Genomic DNA, 20,887 nt, shown 5'->3' on the forward strand with positions numbered 1-20,887 from the left:
CCAGAAGGAGGTATCTGGTTCACTCCATATTCTCCAATATTGTTACATTCTTTATATCTCTAATATATTCTTGTGTGTTGTTTTTATTTCCAAGGAAAAGAAATTGGGAAAAAAGATAGAAAGGTAAAATAAAAAATAGGACTTTAAATGAACAAACTTGAAAACATTAAAATTACTTAAGTGTACATGAGCAAAAATGCATTTTTATCTTTACTTGACAGGATCTTGGCTGATGACACAAAAAGAAAACCAAATGCAGGTATGTACTCCACAAATCCGGGTATAATTGCATCCTCCCACAGCCCTCCCAGTCTGAGGCTTTCCTTCACACCCCAGAGAGAGACTTGGGTCAGGATAAGATACGAGGACACATCTTCACAAACTTACACTTCATTTGAAGTTTTTTATTTTAGCTTTTCTACAAATTATTTGGATATTTAGATACAGGTTTTAGAACATTAAGTAAGTATATGGATCTGAATATTTGGGTTTTTTTTAACTGATTTTCAGGGTGCTTGGGTGGCTCAGTTGGTTAAGTACATGACTTTTGGTTTTGGCTCAGGTCATGACCTCATGTTTCATGTGTTTGAGCCCCACATCAGGCTCTGGGCTGACAGCACAGAGCCTGCTTGGGATTCTCTCTCTCCCTTTCTCTCTGCCCCTCCCTCACTCATGCACGCACGTGTGCATGCTCTTTCTCTTAAATAAATAAACTTAAAAAATAAAAAATATAAAAAATAAAAAACTGATTTTCTTCCCAACTAAAACTTCATAGTGATTTTTCACTCCTAAAAAAACCACATTTATATTTCTTTTCCTACATATTTTGAAAAATGAAACTAGTGAGACTCTGGAAACCAGAGAGTATTTAATCTTGAAAACTACACTTAAACATAATTATATTCAGATCTCCTCCACATTTTTACCTGCTTTGAAGCTCTCTACCACAGCACAAACAATTTATTGGAGGATATTGGAGAGCTTATCGGCTGACATGCTGTTAATTCTATTTTGTCAGTATTGCTTTCATTAGTGCAACAGAAAGAAAATTGCATGATATTCCCCTTTTTAAGTTCAATTCTTATTACAAGTTTTGTGTACTTCTCTCTTCCTTGGCAAAAAAAAAATTTCTTTTAAAGAATGCCAAGTTCTTATGTGAACCTAAATGCAATGGTGATGAAAATAGCATTTGAGTGGGTTCTTAGACTCCTCATCTGAACAACTGGATAGAAGACTGGCCTTTCAGTGCAAGAGGACAGTGAGCATGTCCTTTAAATGTGGTCCTCTCTCTAAGCCATCCCTTTTTATGAAGGATGAGCTATTGAGTTATTGTTCGATTTCTAAATGACTCCACATTGTATAAAAACAGAGCATGTCATTTCATGCACACATTGAAGAGAGAACTCAACTGGGCAGCAGAAGACCTGGTTTTAATCTCTGTTGGTTTGTACGAATCAGCTAGATGATTTGGGGCAAGATGCAACTTCTTGAGGCCTGATGTCTCACCTGGAAATGAGGCATTTGTATTTGATGATGACTAAAAGCCATTCCAGGTCTAACAGTCTATGTAAGCTTAGGAAGAGAAAACTAGTCTAGTAATTTCTTAATGATGCAGCTTTAAGTTGTATTAGAGGGAGAAATAGGTGGTTATAAAATTTTTATTTATATTCAGAACTGAATCAAACAGGCGAGAACGTTGGAAAGTAGCAGTGATGCATTGTGATACCTTTTGTTGAAAGAAACCATTTGAGTGTGCTTTCCCTCCTCACTCCTGGGCTTCCTACACAACTTTCAGTTTCTAGAAATAAGGGGAGGAACACAGTATTTAGCAATTGATTTCAGACTGGGCCTGGAAAACCCTAGAATTCTATGTAGCCCTTCAGAGAACTTGCAAACATTTGATCTGAATTTCACTTTTCAAAGTAAACATTATATATTTTATATACAAACATGTATATCTTTATTTTACAGTTTGTTTATTTAACAAATATTCATGGAGTGCATATTATATGTCCAGAAGAATCCTCAAGTCTCAGAATTCAGGAATGAACAGAAACAGTCAAAAATCCTTGCCCTCCATTAAATTTATATTCCAGTCATGGTAGAAAAAAAAATAAAAAAGAAACAAAAAAGGTAAATTATATAACATACTAAAATTGTATAAGGGTAACAAAGGGAAATTAAGCAGGAGCTACAGAATCAGTCAGGAGATTAGAATACATCTGTCTGAGAAGACGTGGTTTAATAAAGACTTCAAGGGAGCGGAGAGGCAGCCAGACGATAGCAGATGCGAAGGCCCTAAGATTGGAGGGAAATCGAAAGAGAAGAAGCCAGAGGAACAGAGGCCTGTAGGCCATCACAGATCTCTGGCTTTTAACACAATGAAAAACTTTACACCCTTGATCAGTGCTATGTGGTCCAGTACTTTTATGTGAAGCTCATTTGTATTCTCTTCATGCACATTGGAATATGGTACTGAACAAGAATATTTTATTTCTAACCTAATCTTGTTCAAAATCAGGCCTGTACCAGTCCACTCGAACAAAAACTATATACATTTTTATGACAACAAATGTGGTTAAATTTAAGTTACATGCCAGGCAAGACTTAGGTACATCTGTTTATGTCACTTTTCCAACAACAAGCAAATCCATAACATATTGGTAATGTTAAATTGTGATTAGCTCTAACCATCACTTTAGGTTTAAATGACTTCTAATCAGACTTCTACTTATTGATTAAGAATACAAGCAATTTTTAAATATTGTTGTTCCATGCAACTCAAAATTTAAAAAATTCCATTTACATTCTCTCAGGCTTCCAGAGAAGGTTATTAAAAACATCTTGAGGGGCACCTGGGTGGCTCAGTCAGTTAAGCATCCTACTTCAGCTCAGATCATGATCTCACTGTCCCTGAGTTCAAGTCCTGGGTCGGGCTCTGTGCCGACAGCTCAGAGCCTGGAGCCTGCTTCAGATTCTGTCCCCCTCTCTCTCTGCCCCTCCCCCTACTCATTCTCTCTCTCTCTCTCTCTCTCTCCCTCCCTCTCTCTCTCTCTCTCTCTCTCTCTCTTTTTCAAAAATAAATAAACATTAAAAAAATCTTGAGACTTCACAATAAGCTGCTATGTTTTACAAAATTGGTATTTTTTTCTACTGAACAATCAAACAGAATCCAACTGGAAGTTGGGTGTTGAAACTTACATGACTGCAAATACCATCCAGAGACCCCAATATCAAGTCATTACATTCATTAAAACAGGCTCATACATCTCACAAACTGAATTAATAATAAGCAAATGCTATACATTTGAAATTACAAAATAAATTTATGTTAATAAAATTGCCCCTTTGGTTAATCTATGTAATTTTTACAGAGTTGGTGCCTAGTGAGAAATGGATGGAAGGTGATTCTGTAGAAATTGCAAGTGCAAGCAAGTAAGAGAGTGTATTCTCTTAAGTCTTCATTATTCACCACCCCCCCATTGTAAGTAGAAAAATGAGTTTTGCATTTACGTGTGTGTGTGTGTGTGTGTGTGTGTGTGTGTGTGTGTCTCCATCCTTGATGAAGCCATTCATGCTAAATCATTTGGTGAAAGTTTGCTGGAAAACAGAATATTCTTATTATTTATATGATACCAAAGAATTACCTCATAAGTTAGTTAATTTCTAAAAGGATAAAGAGTGCCTTTGTGAAAGAGAGCTTTCATAAACTACTTTAGCCAAGTGATTAGTGTTTGTGGCTCCAGAGCTGATGAAATGGGAAGTATACAATGCCACCTATGTAGTATTGTCAACATTTCTAGAATCTAATCATGAGGAAACAGCCAGTAAAATCCAAACTGTGAGACATTCAAAGACAACTGGACTACACTCTTCAACATGTTTCTGTCATAAAAGACAAAAATTGTTTCCAAATTAAGGAAGACTGAAAATATATCACAACTAAATGTAAAACATGAACCTTGATTGGATTTTTTAAAAAACTATGAAGGATATTTAAAGAACAATTAAAATTTTTAATATGTGCTATTAGATATTATTGTATATTATACCACTTTTTAAATTCTTGAGAGTGAAAATGGCATTGTGATAACGTAGGAAAATGTCTTTATTCTTGGGTGGTAAATACTGAGGTATTTAGAGGAGAAGTAACATGATGTTATACTTTATTTTCAAGTGGCTCTGGGTGGCTGAGTCGGTTAAGTGTCCAACTTTGGGTCAGGTGATGATATCACGGTTTGTGAGTTCGAGTCCTGTGTCAGGCTCTGTGCTGAAAGCTCAGAGCCTGGATCCTGCTTTAGATTCTGTGTCTCCCCCACTCACATTCTCTCTCAAAAATAAATAAACATTAAAAAAAATTTTAAATCAAGTGGCTAAAAGGAAAAAAAGAAACTGGAAAGGATATATATTTACATAGATACATAGATACATAGATAGAAGGTAGATAGATAATAAAGAGCACACAAATGTTATAAAATTTAACCATTTGTGAATATCAGTGAATGTATTTATTTATGTGTATTTACATATGAGTGTATGTGTATGTGGGTGTTCATTGTGTTATTCTTTCAACATTTCTTCAGGCTTGCAATTTTTCAAAACAAAAGGTTGGGAACAACATAGTCTGAATAATTCTGACCTCAAAGTCACTTCCCACATCAGGGGAATGTTTGCCCACACTGGTCACCAAATGAGACTAATTAACAGCATTGATTAGGCAAGAATGCCTAAGTCACACTGTAGAAGGGCTGTAGACTCAATAGCTTCGTCCAACTTCAGTCTAGCTCATTTTCTTGCCTTAATTCACTTAAAAAAAAGTGCCTGGCAAAAATGTAAACTTTTCTATCCAAACCCAAGAAAGAGCTTCAAAGCACATGGAATTTAGCACCAAAGGAATTATGAAGCGATACTTGCTCAGATTTTTTATGTTTATTTACTCACCCTAAGAAAAATATCTGCCTCCAGGATTCAGAGGAGGGCATGGCTGATCCTGCAAATTTCATTGTTGGGAATATCAGGGGAAAACAAATATACATTTTGGAATCCTAAATCATGGCCTCCAGGAAACATAGGCCCTTTGCTTTCTATCCTGGAGATTCTGCTCTCAAGGTTTAAGAAAAATGTTGTGCAGGTCCCAACTGCCCAGAGTTCATCATAAAGGGAGCATCTGTGTTTACAATAGGACTCTGGCTTTCAATTCTAATCTGCCCTTCAGTGCCTGATCTACACGAAGCATCCTGGGCTCACAGGCAGCATTCTAGCTAGCCTGTTAGAAGGGTCATGAACTACAGCCATACCAGAAACCAAATGGAATCGGCAGTCACCTCAACTGTCATTTGTAAGGCTGAGATAAACAATGAAACTATTGAATAATAGAAAAGTGTCTTTCTTCCTCTCACTGGTGAAACAAATCTTAAAATATGAAGATCAAGGACTGCTGGAGATAAGAGACACCAAAGAACTGAAACCTCTTAACAGCAGGTGGTATCAGTGGGGTCTGTCTTTTGAAAAATGTGTCAGGTCCTTTTGGGACTATGTAAAACACTTCTGGTTCCTATGGTGACACTGATAATACTTTGTCAATCATTGTGATATCGAGATCTACATTAAGCAGTTTAAAAAGCACCTTGAAATGCTTGAAGGTTAAATTAGTTCCTCCTCTAAATTGCTTGGTGTCGATTGTAGTTGTGATCATTGGAGGAGATATACTCAGTTGGTGAGAAATACTGACCAATGTGTCTTACCTCTTATAAAGCTCTGGAAGAGACAAAGCCATAAACTGTGAGTCCCTTCACAACAGCCCCAGACACTAATCAAAGTAGTGTCTCCAGAGTGAAAGAGACTAAGTAATTCATTAGTCTTCGGGCTGTGCCCAGACCCTCACTTAAGGAACCCCATTCACCGCAGTATTTCCCCTTCTAAATATTCTAAAGGCTAGCGGATCATTTGCCTGGCTCTTCCTTAATTCATTTGTTTCTTAGGAAAGGGTATTCTGTAACAAACTTTTGTGGAAATATTGCCACAATTTCAAGCAAAACTCCTGCCACTGCCCCACATCAGAAACCTTTTTTGTGGGGTTCGATTAACCATTAACCACAAATCTTCCACAAACCTGGAAAAGATGCACTTTCTGTTCTTTCTCTTTTACTGCCTTTGCACTTCTTAATTCTATTAACAGTAAATAGAATTTTGCCAAGTTGTGAAGTAAAAAACTGAATTTCCAAGTAGACAGACATCCGGAGTTTTGTTAGGCTCATTCCTTCAAAATTCGAGATTGGCCACTATTTAGTTTATGTACCACACTCTGAACCTTTGCAGGCTTCTCTTTTCCAGCAGGGCTGGACTGACTGGAGGAGCCCTTTCTTCTGTTCTGTCCCATTTCTCTTTAATGTGACATCAGTGTTCCAATGGCTTTGACTGTAACACAGGTATTCACCACAGGCCTCAGTGTTTACAGACTTGCTGTGTGACTTCAGTGTCACTTTTGAGAAGCTGTTTTCAATGAGATTGTGAATATCTGGCTATAAAACAGGTAATTATTCTTCAGAATAAGGAATAGGTTATTAGGTATTTAACACACTATCTGACCTACCCTGAAAAAAAATCATTTTAGTATACCATTAAAAATTTTCAGAAAAATAAAATAGTTCTACCACCAATACACTTCCAAAATAAAAAGAAAAACTCGGTTTCATTTGCACTATTAAATCAGAATTGTACCAAATCTTTTATGAGTATACTGTTTGTGATTTTAGTTTATAAAAGATAATAAACACATTTGTTCATTTTCAGTACATGAAGTTGACACAATGTTTTGCCTATTTTCATGTCATAATAATAGTAATAATAACTAATATTAACTGAGCACTTAAGGCCTGCTGTGATTCTTTTACTCCTATGATCTTTGTATTTATCTCATTAAGTAGAATCCATTACTGTTCCAATTATACAAATGAGGAAACTAAAGTCTTGTGAGGTGACCAAACAAGGATAACAGGAAAGCTGTTCTGACTGACTCTAGTTTCTGAGATCTTAATTGCCACACTGATAATGTGGCACAGCCACCCTTGTCCCTCATGTTCGTGTTTTCTCACATTTTGTACAAGTTTACAGGGATGTTAGTCTGCCTGGGGTACCATAACAAAATATCATAGACTGAGTAGCTTAAACAACATAAATTTATTTCTCACAGTCTTGGAGGCTGTGAAATCCAAGATCAAAGTGCCAGCAAGGTAGGTTTTCTTCTGAAGCCTTTTCTCTTGGTCTATAGGTGGTTGCCATTTTGCTCTGTGCTCATATGACCTCTTCATTCTACATTTACAGAGAGAGAGAGAGAGAGAGAGGAGAGAGAGAGAGAGAGAGAAAAGAAAGAAAGAGAGCTCCAATGTCTCTTCTTATAAAGACACTGATTTTATCTAAACCTCTCAGATAAGAACCCCACCCTGATGACCTCATTTAACTGTAATTACTTTCTTAGAGGTCCCATCTCCAAATACAGTCACAATGGAGGTTAAAGCTTCAACATATGACTTGGCAGGGGAGGACACATTCAGTCATTAATAAAAGGTAACTTAGTGTATTTCCAAAAGAAAATTATTCCAAGTTCATTAAAATGCTAACAAATAGGAACCTCTCAACTCTAAAATTTCCCCTTTAAAAAACCTGCAATATCACACGCACTGTAGACTTCATACGGACAGAAGATTAAAGAAGTGAAATTCTTCATTGTTCACATCAGACTTAGCTAACTGGTTGAATGATAGGTGGTCCCTGAGAGGGGATTGTATCAAAGAACTAAAGCAAAAATTTAAGCAAAACAATGAAGCCCTGCCTGTGTCTTTGGGAAGACAACTTTGATCAGACTGGATAAATTCATCAGCCCCTAGTGGATACCTTCACTCTGCCTGGGCTATGTCCTACGTTCACTTAGTATGATAGAAAAAAAAAATGCATAATCTAATCATATGCTGTAATCTAGGCACACGTATATTTATACACTTAGAGATTAGCATACAAATTCCAAATAACAGAGTAAAAAATCATCAGTAGTGGCATTTTCTAGAAATGTAGTTTGTATTTCTTTTTTAATTATGCCTAATCATTGCATGATTTATGTGGAAAAACAAGTCTAAGAGTAAACATGTGCATTATGTACAGTTTGTTGATTCATAAAAAGGAAGATATCTAGACACAAAGCTTTGCAGCCTCTGTAAAAAACATGTGCTCTGTTAGAATCTCAATTGTCTGACATGGTTCAGATCCTACTCAACTCATTATGTTCACGGTCGATATTTTTCACCAGCACAATGAAGCATACCACAGTATTTGAAACCATAGCCTGTAAACGTTACTGTTACACAGCCTTCTGTTCCCACAATGGTGAATCAAGATAAATGCTATGGATTTTCTTAAATGTATTCTTTCTACTTCATGCAGTAGCAGGCCAGTCAGGCAGATACACCTGTAAGCATCTATGCAACAAATCTAGAATGTCTATTAGCAGCCACAATATCTATTAGCAGGTGCCAAATTAAGAGTATTCCACAAGAAACATTTTGTCCAGATGAATATAGTGGCAGCTTCCTGATCTCATAGAATTTCAGGGTGAGGGATAGCAAGTTGGCTGAAAGTGCAAATCATTTACCAAGCATGTGATTAAATAGATAGATGAAAGGTAGGTGATAGATAGATAGATAGATAGACCTTCTTATTAATCTACCAGACTTCCAATTCAATGGCACTTGGAAACCTAGTGTTTCGTGTGTATGTGTCACAGGGAAAATTGGCTTGACTCTGAATTTATTTCCTTTTGGATACACACATTTTTTTTTCTTTCACCCTACTTCTGTACGTCACTACAGTGTTACCTGTGAACCAGATCAAAGTCAAGAAATATCATATTTAGAGAAATATCATTCACACACTTCCACCCTGATAATTCTTTCCTAGTCAGACTGACAAAGCACTTTTCTCTTTGGAATAAATATGTTGGAATCAAATGCATTGCCAGAAAAGGGTGTTGTGCTTTGTTCTGTTTTAATTCCATTGCACATGGCTTGACTCTTGTTTGTCTTCCTGTCGGCCTCCTACACTTACCTTGGCATTTCTCCTAATCAGTGAGCAGGACTGCATAGGAATGTCAGCCTGCAAGTCAGTTTAGGTAAACCTGGCCACCTGCCTTCCTGCTAGGACTTTCTCACCAACCATCAGCTCATATTATCCACTGCCAACCAGACAGAAATAACCACAGGATTCTAAACTTGCCCTTCCTTTGGATGGGTCACTCTCCCTCTCCCCACCCCTTTCTGTTGGCTCTTTGGGATTCCTCAGTCCTATAGTATCTTGCTCCTTTGGCAGAGGAATGTTTTCCATCACTAGACCATTGAAACTATGAATAATACTATTTTTCTATCTCCTAAAAACTACATTTCCTATAAAAATAAGATTCCCAAACTCTACCCAGATTCCACAGATTCTTACTATGCAGCATATTAATGGATATAAGACATAGTTCCTACTAATAGAGAAATTGTGCATAAGTAGTAACACTGTGACACATGGCAAGTCGATTCTGAAAGGTAAAAAAGGTCCAAGTGTGATGGAGCACAGAACAAAAGGGGAGATTAATTATGAATAGGAGAATTACCACTATGGGGAGAAAAACAGCATGTGAGCTAGTTCTTTAAAAGGATGCCTGGAGAACTGAGGGGGAAGGAGTGGGGAGTAAATTAAGAAGCTTTCAATTTAGACAAAAGAGAATGGGCAAGGCAGGGAAGAGGGAATTTTCAAAATGCATTGTGAAATAATAAAGAATTACATTTTGCCTACACAAGCTAAAGCCTCCTATAGGCCAGATGGATTGGGTCTTAAATGCTATGCTCAGAATTCTTACTTTACCCTGTAGGGCCAGTGATTCCTAAAAACCGGTCATGGGCCAGTGGTGGTTTAAGTCTATGTTTTCACCAGACTGGGGAGAAATGAAGAAAATAAAGACAATGTGTAAGTTGTTTTTTTTTTTTTTTTAATGAAACAAAATACATTCTGTTCAAAGCTCTTTCCTTTATTGTTGGATTGTATCTTTCCTACATTTGGAATCAAATGCAATTGCCTTTATGAAATGATGATAAGACTAGATGGCAGGGGCGCCTGGGTGGCGCAGTCGGTTGGGCGTCCAACTGCAGCCAGGTCACGATCTCGCGGTCTGTGAGTTCGAGCCCCGCATCAGGCTCTGGGCTGATGGCTCGGAGCCTGGAGCCTGTTTCCGATTCTGTCTCCCTCTCTCTCTGCCCCTCCCCCGTTCATGTTCTGTCTCTCTCTGTCCCAAAAATAAATAAAAATGTTGAAAAAAAAATTAAAAAAAAAAAAAAAAGACTAGATGGCAGTTTGGTAGGAGGTTCTAATGGTCTTACTTGGCAAGATGAGAACTGACAACACTATTTTGGGATCCCTAATATATTTTTATTTTACTTGGTCCATGTGATCCAAGATTTTGGGGCTACTTCCAAAGGTAATGTGGCTCCTGGGAAGGGAGATAATGTCATCAGAATTGTTCTTTAAGAACAATAATTGTGGAAGTAGTAACATTAAAAGAGAAAAGAAAGGGAAAAGAGAAAAAGGAAGGACAGAAGGCAATAAATTCTACAGCTCATGGTAGGATATAAGGAAAGTAGTTAGAAATCTATGGCAAGAAGCAATGAGGACCTAATCCAGGACATTGACATAGAGAATTGAAAGAAAGCAACAGATACAAGGGATAGACTCTACAAGACTGGCAATTGTTTAAAAGTACAAGCTAAGATTATATTTTGGGTCAAGAGGCTGAGCCACTGGGATTCCAACAGAGAGGTGGAAAAGAGCCAGCAGAGACTTGGAAGAGACTGAAGGTGTGACATGCTGGGCTGAGAAATTGGTCAAGCCTAGAGAAGTACATCTGCCTAAAGTAGAAATACACCTGGGTCAAGCCTAGAGAAGTACATCTGCCTAAAAGTAAGAGCTGAGAAAGAATAGTTAAATACAAGATGGTGGAAGAGAGAACTCTGAGTAGAGAACACCTCTACCACTTGATTTTCTTTCATTAGTTTAGGTCATCCGTTGAGAACAACCAAGGTTGAAATTTACCTTTTCTGGATGTACTCTGATCAGTGACCTTGGATATTTGCTATCATCATTTTCTTACTGGTCAACCTCTAATACTATCATTTTGAAAAATCTCTTGTTTCCCCAGATCCTCTCTATTAGCACATTTCTCTGTTATCACAAACTTCAGGTAAGTCAGCATCACATATTGGGTGTGCTAGGAAGTTAGGAAATAGCAGTTATTGGGCCTAAGGAATTTAACTCTTTCCATCAAACATAAGGAGGGAGAAAGAATGAAATTCGAACTAGAATGACACTTCAACATTATAAGAAATTGTGTAACAATGGCAAAAGGAGGACACTTGAATTTTAAAGGTCTTTGGAGATATTTTTTTATCCTGGATATTAGGGTTGTGGTACACTTTATTTTCTGCATGGTAGCGATATTTAATATTTATTGAGCATTTACTATAATCAGGCACTTGACAAGCATATCCTCACTTAATCTTCAGAAAAAAAGTATCAGGTGGGTGATTTTAGTGCAGCTTTTTTTTTTCAAGTAGTAGGAGTAATACTGAGAGAAGAAGGGTTACTTGTCCAAAGTGACCTAGTAGAAAGTGACTGAGCTGGGATTAGAACTCATTTGTATTGGCTAGGCTTTATTCTTTGGCAAATGACAGAAAACCCAGACACAAATAGTTTAAGGAAAAAGGGAATGTATGAGTTTCTATAACTAAAACGTCCAATAGCTGGACAGGGGCTAACTGCCCAGAAGGAATGTAACGAGCAACTCACACCATGTCATCAGCCTTCAGTTTCCCTGTCTTCATCCTTATTCTGATGCCTCTGTGTTGGCTCCATCCTCAAACATGCTCTCCTGTTGTTTTGTCAGAATGCCTCCAACAGATCTGGCCTCATAGCCAGGCTTACCCAAGACCGGCAGGAAATCACTACTGTCTCTGGCCTAGCAGTCCTAGGAAAAGTCTCATGAAATCTTTTCATTGTGATTCAGTCAAAGCCTGCCCCTGAAGGAATCACGGGCATCTAAGCAAGGTTAAAGCCTTGGAGCCAAGGGTACAGTAATCCAGGATGCCATTAACAGAAGTAGGGTGCACAGCTGCTAGGTGGCATGATCTGCAAAGATCTCTGACCACTGAATTTTCTTGCTGAACAACCTGAGCTTTGACCACTATATTTTTCCACCTAAACAATGAAGATCCACAAAGAACGGAGATGAGACTTTGTATATTAAAAAGACAGTACTCGTGGAGCATCCTTCATGATAGGGGTAAAAGGCCTGCAGGAAGAACTAGATCTATTTCTGCTGTGATAACAACATAAGTGAACACACTCCTCCAAAGAGACTTCCTTTTAGGGGTCAGGAAGGAGGGGAATGGGAGTTGTACATTTGTTGCAGATTGCTCTTGAGTTGAATGAGAAAGCACAGGCCTCAATTTCTCCCTTCTAAGCCAAGTGTTTAGTCCAGAGCCCAACTCCAAATTCCTGTCCATCCAAAAGATTTTCTTCCATTTTTCCTCTAATACACTGGATTTAGTTTGAGGTAGTGAGGCATTAGTACCCTTCACTCTATTTATCCTTTTAGAGCCTGTTGAAGATCCCACAAAAGACCCAATCTCATTTCTGTAACAAGTTCCTCCCTATGAGAAAAGGACAAAAGAGAGAAAGCTCTGATCCTATTTATGATTGTCTCTTTCTATTTCTCTAGGAATATTAATTAACTTGCTGGTTGCCTCTTTGTCTCAAAATCCTTTTTTTCCCCTTTAATTTTAACTGACTCTCTGACATATTATGGTAAGAAGAGAACAAAGGGTGTGGATGCCTGTTATTTCAAGGATATGTTGATGAAATGGTTTATAATGCAATTAAATCCTAGCTCTCTGTGCTCAAAAGAGAGGAAACACTCTTCTGGGCCATCCTCTAGCAGTAAAAATTCAGCTGAAAGTCTATTACTTCCTTTTCTTTAAAACTCCAACTTCCCTGCCAATATTGCCAGACAACTGAAATAGTTCATCTCTGCCCTTTATGTTGTAGTGAATGTAGAAAAGAAGAGTCTGTACTTCAATGGAGTAGGTTTTAAATGACAACTGAAAAGCCTATGTTCCTTTATAGTTTCAACACCTCATTTAACACTTTGCTTACCTTCAAAAATCCTGTAGGAATAGTGAATACATATACTTTTGCACTTAAAGAGCAAAAATGTACCTCTTAGAGTTTAAACATAAGACAAATGGTGAACCGAATCCAAAAAGAGAAGTGAGCTATGGTTTCTCTTTTTTCCAGAAGGCTGTCAGATACGGTTGCAACAGGTCAGGAAAACATTACTTTGTGGGGTCCTTTTATTCTTCTAATCTTTACTTTTTGCCTCCCAGTTGCTTGCTTTCTTCTTTTTTTTTTTTTAGTACTTTATTTTTAAGCAGTCTCCACACCCAATGTGAAGCTTGAACTCACAACCCCAAGATCAAGAGTCCCCCACTTGGGGTGCCTGGGTGGCTCCATTGGTTAAATGTCAGACTCGTGGTTTTGGCTCAGGTCATGATCTCATGGTTTGTGAGTTCGAGCCCCATGTCAGGCTCTGTGCTGGCAGTGCACAGTCTGCTTAGGATTCTCTCTCTCCCTCTCCCTCTTTGCCCCTACCCTGCTCATGCACTTGCTTTCTCTCTCTCTGAAAATAAATAAATAAACTTAAAAAAAAAAAAAAAGAGTCCCATGCTGTATTGACTGAGCAGGCCAGGCACCCCCCCCCCAATTGCTTTCTAATATTGAAAAATTAAACTCAAGTTTCTCAAACGAAAAGAAAAAGGAATTAGAGAAAATAGGCATTCCTATTCTTCACTTTCATTGTTTTACTCTCAGATAAAAGTGTTCAATAGGAGCTTGAGGCCCCAACTGGCTTCATCCAGCTCCCATCCCAAACTTCACCCCCGCTGAATTGACCAGCACTTCTCCAGGCCACACATTCTGGCTTTCCCCTGCTCTGTTGCGGTCTGTGACACTGATGCCTACACCACAACTTTTACACTTGTTGAATGAATAGGTAGAACTTTAGAACAAATGGGATGTCCAGTTAGGAAAGGGCTAGATAAATCTCTAGGCAGAGTCAGCAGGCGTTAAGTGCTCCTGCAACACTGGGGCACCGGACACAGAGACAAAGAAAGCAAACATTTCTGCCTTGATGAATCTACTCACAATTCTAATTCTCACAATCAGAGTATCTCTGGAGGCTATTTTAATTTCGGCATGCATAGTTTTTCATGACATCTGGACAAATAAACTCTTTTATATTAGATATGGAAGGATATAACTATCTTTTTGAAGCCCCTAAGTCAGGCTCTTCAATTAGTTCCCCAAAAGCCAGTTAGCAGCTATTGTCTTGACAGTATATAGAAAGCTGCAGTCTTGCATTAATCCCAGAGACAAGTTCTAGGGAGGGAGAGTATCTGGAACAAAGTCAAACTTGGGAGCACAGAGTTCTCTGAAAGCAGTTTTCTAACTTCCTGGGTCCAATTCCCAGGGACCCCATGTAGTAGCATCAAAAGGTCAGGATTCCTTTTTTTTTTTTTTTTTTTTTTTTTTTTATTGCTTCCAAAAGTAACACCTACGGCAGGGTTTCTCAAAATGGACTATGAGTCACTGGCCTCAGCATCACCCAGGGTACATATTTTTAGAAGCCTGACCCTCCAACTACTCCATCTGACTCTGAAGTTGGGGACTGAATGTCTGCAATTTTACAAAGAGCTACCACACCATACTAAAATTTAAAAACCACCATGTGGGAATGCACATTCATTCATATATATACATGCTTGGTGTAATAATTTAAGTATAAGGAAAATATTAAAGGCATGAATTCAAAGAAGTCTGTGATACAACTGTTTAATTCTGCCAGAGACATCTCTTATTTGGAGAAAACTCAAAGCAGAAATCATGACAATTAACCTCAGGAAGGTTATAAACCTATCAACAATTTTCCTTCCACCCATCCAAATAACCCTACTTTTTAGTTTCTATTGGCATAAATAAATAAGTCTTACATGATGTTGGCATTGTTGTCTTAAGAGGCCACATTTAAAATATATTAGTCATGAATTGCATGGCATTTAAAAAATTGTTAATAGAAGAACATAGAAAACAGAATGATGATTATATTACAAGGAAATAGAATAGAATTCTTGTATAGAGTGACTAACGTATAATAAAAGGTAATTATTTTTAGTAATTAACTATCAAGTCCAAGTCTGGAAGCAAAAATATAATTTTTGAATATCTGGCTCTCTTTGTACTGAAAATAAAATTAAAAAAAAAAAACATTCCCTCCCAACACAGAGACATTTTCTATTTTTCCTTCAGAATCCAACCAGCAAGAATATCAATATATTTCAAAGAGCTTTATTTCAGATGCAGTTCAAAGAGAAGGCAAAATTAACAGCAGAATCCTTTATGGGAGCTAACCTTATGCGAGAATCTAATAAAGGATGCCATGTATTCGTAAGGGAAAAATGTAACCTGAAACATTTTCAGTGACAATGCACAGAGAGCAAAAAGCTAATGGCATAAACAATCTGTATTAGGTGGATTTCACTGTGGAAATACTGAGATGTTGAGGATAAATGATGTTTGACTATGATCACCCTCCCATCCTGTGGATTTCAGGTATCCAAAATCCCCTGCAGGTAGCATGCCTACTTCTGCCCCTCCGAATACGTCTTTCTCTCACCAATAATTGCAATAATTGATTTTCCTAATATCAAATTCACTTCTTCCAAGCAAATAGAAAGACCCCAGAGCGATGAACAAATCTTTGGGATTTTTTTTTAAACCAAATCTAACAAATGCATCATATTGATAAACTCACTCAGGTGAAAATATTGATGAGTTATCTGAAACTTGTCAAAATGTGACTTGTGAAGTTCTTTCTACTAGAAAATAATCGATGCATTTCACTTGGGTCATCTAGGCGTTTATGTACATGAGATTTACTTTATGTCAAAGAGTTTACCAGCACGATAGCACAGTGTGCTTTAGTTATGGGAACAGCAACCCTGATCAAAGAGTTCTTTGGCTCCTTTCATTCATTTACCACTTAATCCTGTTGTTTAATTGTGGTGTATGTGGCAAACACTGCCTGGTGAACTGGAAGGACCCTGACTTCCCAACCTCTACTGGAGTAGACGAATGAAGAAAAAACAAATAGGAAACAGAAAAAAATAAAGAAAATAATTTCAAATTATAAAGTATTATGGAATAAAAACACAAAAGCTACAATAGAAATGAAGCTGTGAGAGGCAGGAAGGTCCTGCTTTGCAAAATACAATTTGGAAAGGCTTCCCAGAACACATGATATTTAAAATAAATATGTAATATTTTATTTAAAATAAATATGTAAATATTTAAAATATTTTATTTAAAATAAATATGTAAATATTTTATTTAAAATAAATGTAAAGATGATAAGAAGACAGCCATGTGCAGAAAAGGGGGCAGAGGTTTCAGACTGGAGACAGTGTGTGCAAAGAGCCTGCAGCAGGAAAGAGCTTGGCATCTTTAGAGAAGTATACAGTGCCTAATGTTTCCAAAGTATAGTGAGGAAGAGACAGACATGAGAGGAGCTAGATCGAAGAAATAGTTGGGGGCCTGATTCAGAGCCTGGAAAGCCATGGTAAGGAAGTTGGAACATATTCAAATGTCGTAGGGAATTATAGGACAGTTTTTTTAACAGAAGCTATTTGTCCATTTTTAAATGTTGGGATAGAGTATGAACTTCAGAAACTCTTGTACTCCAGGCCACGTGAGTGGCTCAGTTAGTTAAGCGTCTGACTTGCGCTCAGGTCAAGATCTCATGGTTTGTGAGTTTGAGCCTTACATCAGGCTCTCTACCGTCAGTACAAGGCCCGCTTCAGATCTTCTGTACCCACCTGTTCCCTGTTTGCACACTCTCTCTCTCAAGTAAATAAATGTTAAAAAAAAAACTCTTAATCTCTTCCTTCAAAAAACAAGGAGGACAAAGCCTATCCTCACTGCCACATTCTCGCTCTCTTATTTATAACCCCTGTTCCCTTAGAGTGAACCTGGTCCTATCTGTCTGGAGGCCCTATATATTCATATGCTTGAAGAAACATTCACTACACCCAATACCATTCCCTCACAGCCCATCTAGAAAAGTTATTTTCTCTGCTTATTTCTTCTGGGTAATAGCCACCTCTATATTTCCCCTTTATTTCTGTCATTTTTCAAAACATGATCACAATGTAATGATTGCTTGGCTTTCACTTATTTACTCTTTGTGTCCACTATGAGACTATAAACTCCATGAGGGCAGGAATCCTGGCTAATTTGGGGCCAAATTATATCCTCATTCCCCTGCAAAGTGCCTGGCAGTGTGGAGTAAATGAAAGAGTTTATGAATCTTCACTTCATCTATGAGAATGTTAACAGCAATTTGGATTATATTGAAAACTTGGGCAACTGTCAGTACTCAGTTTTGATATAAGGACAGATTTTTCATTTGCTATTAGACTACCAAAGTCCAATAGAGGCATAGAAATGGTACCTACGATTTCCACAGTAGCCTAGTCTTTCTTTCCTTTATCTACATTTCTAGACCTTTTGTCTTCCCTGATGTGGAGAGAATAGACTGTACTAAATCAACAGTCTCAAAATCTCCAAGAACCCTGTGCTAATGCAACCATGATTAGTATTTTAAAACTAATGATGTGGGATGTGGGAAAGGAATTAGAAAAAAGAAATATAAATGTTCTTATCAAAACATGGAAGACAGTGGGGAAGATATAACAAAATATATACAAATATAAATTCCCATTCTAGTCAAAAAAACAGCCCTCCTCTTCTGGATCAATATTCTCTTATCACCCTCATCACTAAAACAACTAAGGAGGATGAGTAAGACCCCACTGCTTTCTAAAGCCTCTAACTTCTCTAGCTTTTAGGATATAATAAGAAAATCAGACACAGTTAATGCCCAACTATCACTTCACAATTTTCAATCATTAATTATTATTGATCTTTGTCTATGAGAATAATGAAAATTTCATAGATTTTGTTTTTTCACCCAACTAATTTATATTTTAATTATCTTTTTAATGAACAAGTGAAATGAACATGCATTTTTTTTGCCTATAAGCCAGATAAAATATCCCCAATAAGTATTAGAAGTACATACTGTCTGGTCATACAAGACAGTTCTTGCACATAATCAGTATTCAGTAAATATGATGTAATAAATAAGGAAATGGTTTAACATTTTACAAGATAAAACTAAGAGTCTAAATATTTTCAGGTAAGCCAGATATACATGTATGTTCCTAATTATTCTGCTAATCAGTAGGACTTGTTCCACACGTGATTCATCACAAATTGGAGTATATGGGCATGCTTACTCCAGCAAATATTTTTTGAAATTCTTTGTTAATTTTCAGAACAATAATTCTGTACCATGTTGACCAAAGTTACAAAAACAGTTTACACACACAAATAAAATAAACTAAGTCTATCTACATATAGTGAAGCAGCATTTTCTATAGTACGCTCTAAAAAAGGTGAGCCATTTCATACTTCGATAGATCTGTGCAGAAAGTATAATGAGAAAAACTTACCAAAATCCCTTCAAGTTACCATCTTTCCAGGGAACTAAACTGATTTAAGTACACTTGTCTTTGCAGTTTTCAGTGCTCTCCTTTCTTGGGACTTTCACTCATGGGAGATTTTCAAAATTATGTTTTGTTTCAGAATTTATCACTGCTGTGAATTAAAATATCAGGGAAAAACAAACAGGCCAAAGTGCACAGGTGTTAACAAGTTGTTGCTCAGGCTCAGCACCAGATAGATGACTGGCAGTAATTAGCTGCAGTTCACAATTCTAAGATATAAAAATTGCCTCAAAGGATTAGGTGAAGCTTGACATGGAAGGACTTCTTAAAATTACATGGAACAGAGGGCCTGCGAGAAAGCTTTCCTTTGTAATTTAACAGGAAAAACCTGAGAGTAAGATATCTATATACCCTTTGCAAGGCTTTTGGAAGTATTTTAGCTAGTTGATAATACTTTGATCTGGGCAATATTAACTGCTAATAAGTTTATGAGGAAAAAAGCTTCCTAAGGACTTTGTTTTATCGGATAAAATGACATTTGAAAAGCTGAGTCAAAGCTCAAGGGAAAAGAAAAGTAAACTTCAGAATGCTGTTGTATTTTCTCCTAAAATAGGTGGGCATACCCAGTCATGAACCATGAACTACATTGTCATTCAAGTTACTTTTTTTTTCAAGATGTTTATCTTGAAATATTCTCAAGCTTACATAAAAGCTGCAAATAATCACTAAGAACTTTTCCAGAGCCATCGAAGAGTAAGATACTCCAGTGGGTAGTGCCCACTAGGAAAGACATTTTTCCACTAGATAATCACAATATAACCACCAAACTTGGGAAATTACATGGATATACCACTGCCATCTCATCCTCATAACCTATTCATGTTTTTCCAATTGTCTCAATATCTTATATATTAAAAAAATCACACATCATATTTACTTACGTTATTTCAATGTCTTTCAGTCTGGAACCATTCCTCAGTCTCACTTTGGGCTTCATGATCTTGACGGCTTTGAAGATTATGGGCCAGTTATTTTACCAAAAGTCCCTTAACTGGAAATTTTTGAAGATTTCTCCTCATGATTACATTAGATTATGCATCTTTGGCAGGATATCACAAAAATGAGGCTGTAACTCCTTTTTCCTTTGAAATTAGTAATTAATTTTGTGAGAAACTTCTTTTAAGCTATGTGAAAATCACATTTCTCATCATATTTTCAATGTATTCATTTATTTATTTATGCATTCTAATTATTATCTGTGTTGATGTTCAATTTATCCCAAATTTAGTGAGTGTCAACCTCTTTCAGCTGCATTCTCCATCCTCTGATATGCCCGTCATTCTTTGAGCATGTCCTTAGTTTATGGCATAACATCCATGCCCAACATCATCTGTTATTCCCCCCCACCCCATTCAAGACCTGAAATTAATGATTTCTACCTTTCATGTCATTCCTTGAAATAATTGGTATTTAGAAATCAAGGTCTGGACATTAGATGTGCCCACTGTCCATTAGGGACTTGCTGCTCCCAAATCCACTTTGTGGACAAATCTAGGGAATACGTGCATGCGTGCATGAATGTGCATTCACTTACAGTGATGTTTATTTCCATATCTGTCTACATACTGAATGCCATGCATTAAATGTTTTTTTTCACACCTATTCCAATCGAACGCCATAAGGTTCATTCTAGTTTCTTCCCATTTTGTATTTGTAACTCCCTCCTCTCGCAGCAAGAAACTTGGTTTGTGTTAACCTTAACATACATATTCGTTTGATCAATTGCCCCACAATTAACCAGTTGCTCATCACCACTGTGGTCTCCTCCCTTGCATGGGAGTTCTCCTCACCCCTTTTGGGCTTCACGACCTACTCTGAGCTGCCACCTCATATAGACATCCTCCTACTTGTGGTCAGCCTCAACCACGGTGTGAAGCTCACCCGTGCATACATGTCCTTCCCACCAGGCTCAGGCTCTGATCCCATACACACAAAATATTTCATGGTATATGAAGCCTTTTTCCAAGGAAATATCATCACCATATTAGGATAAGTAAAAGAATCTTCATGATGATCGGGAGATATTTTGTGGACAATTTACCCCAATTTTTTTTGTCTGTGAAGCATTTATTAGCAAACCTAGACCAATTTGTCCCTATGGACATTTGTGGCGAAGAGAAAATGAT

The 20,887-nt window shown here is 37.3% G+C and overlaps 1 long non-coding RNA gene across 10 annotated transcripts in view; it reads left to right on the plus strand.

Annotated features, from left to right (window-relative positions):
• The window catches only part of LOC109502461, a 306,856-nt gene that overhangs the window by 234,609 nt on the left and 51,360 nt on the right, over positions 1 to 20,887 (plus strand). For 9 of the 10 annotated variants that reach the window (XR_006583358.1, XR_006583356.1, XR_006583355.1 and 6 more), the window contains 3 exons: positions 222 to 259; positions 3,375 to 3,484; positions 9,905 to 9,999. This is a non-coding gene — a long non-coding RNA (uncharacterized LOC109502461). The remainder of the gene's footprint in view (positions 1 to 221; positions 260 to 3,374; positions 3,485 to 9,904; positions 10,000 to 20,887) is intronic. The other variant, XR_006583353.1, reaches the window with a different exon arrangement.

This window comes from Felis catus, chromosome A1 (assembly GCF_018350175.1).
Source record: "Felis catus isolate Fca126 chromosome A1, F.catus_Fca126_mat1.0, whole genome shotgun sequence".
Taxonomy (NCBI): domain Eukaryota; kingdom Metazoa; phylum Chordata; class Mammalia; order Carnivora; family Felidae; genus Felis; species Felis catus.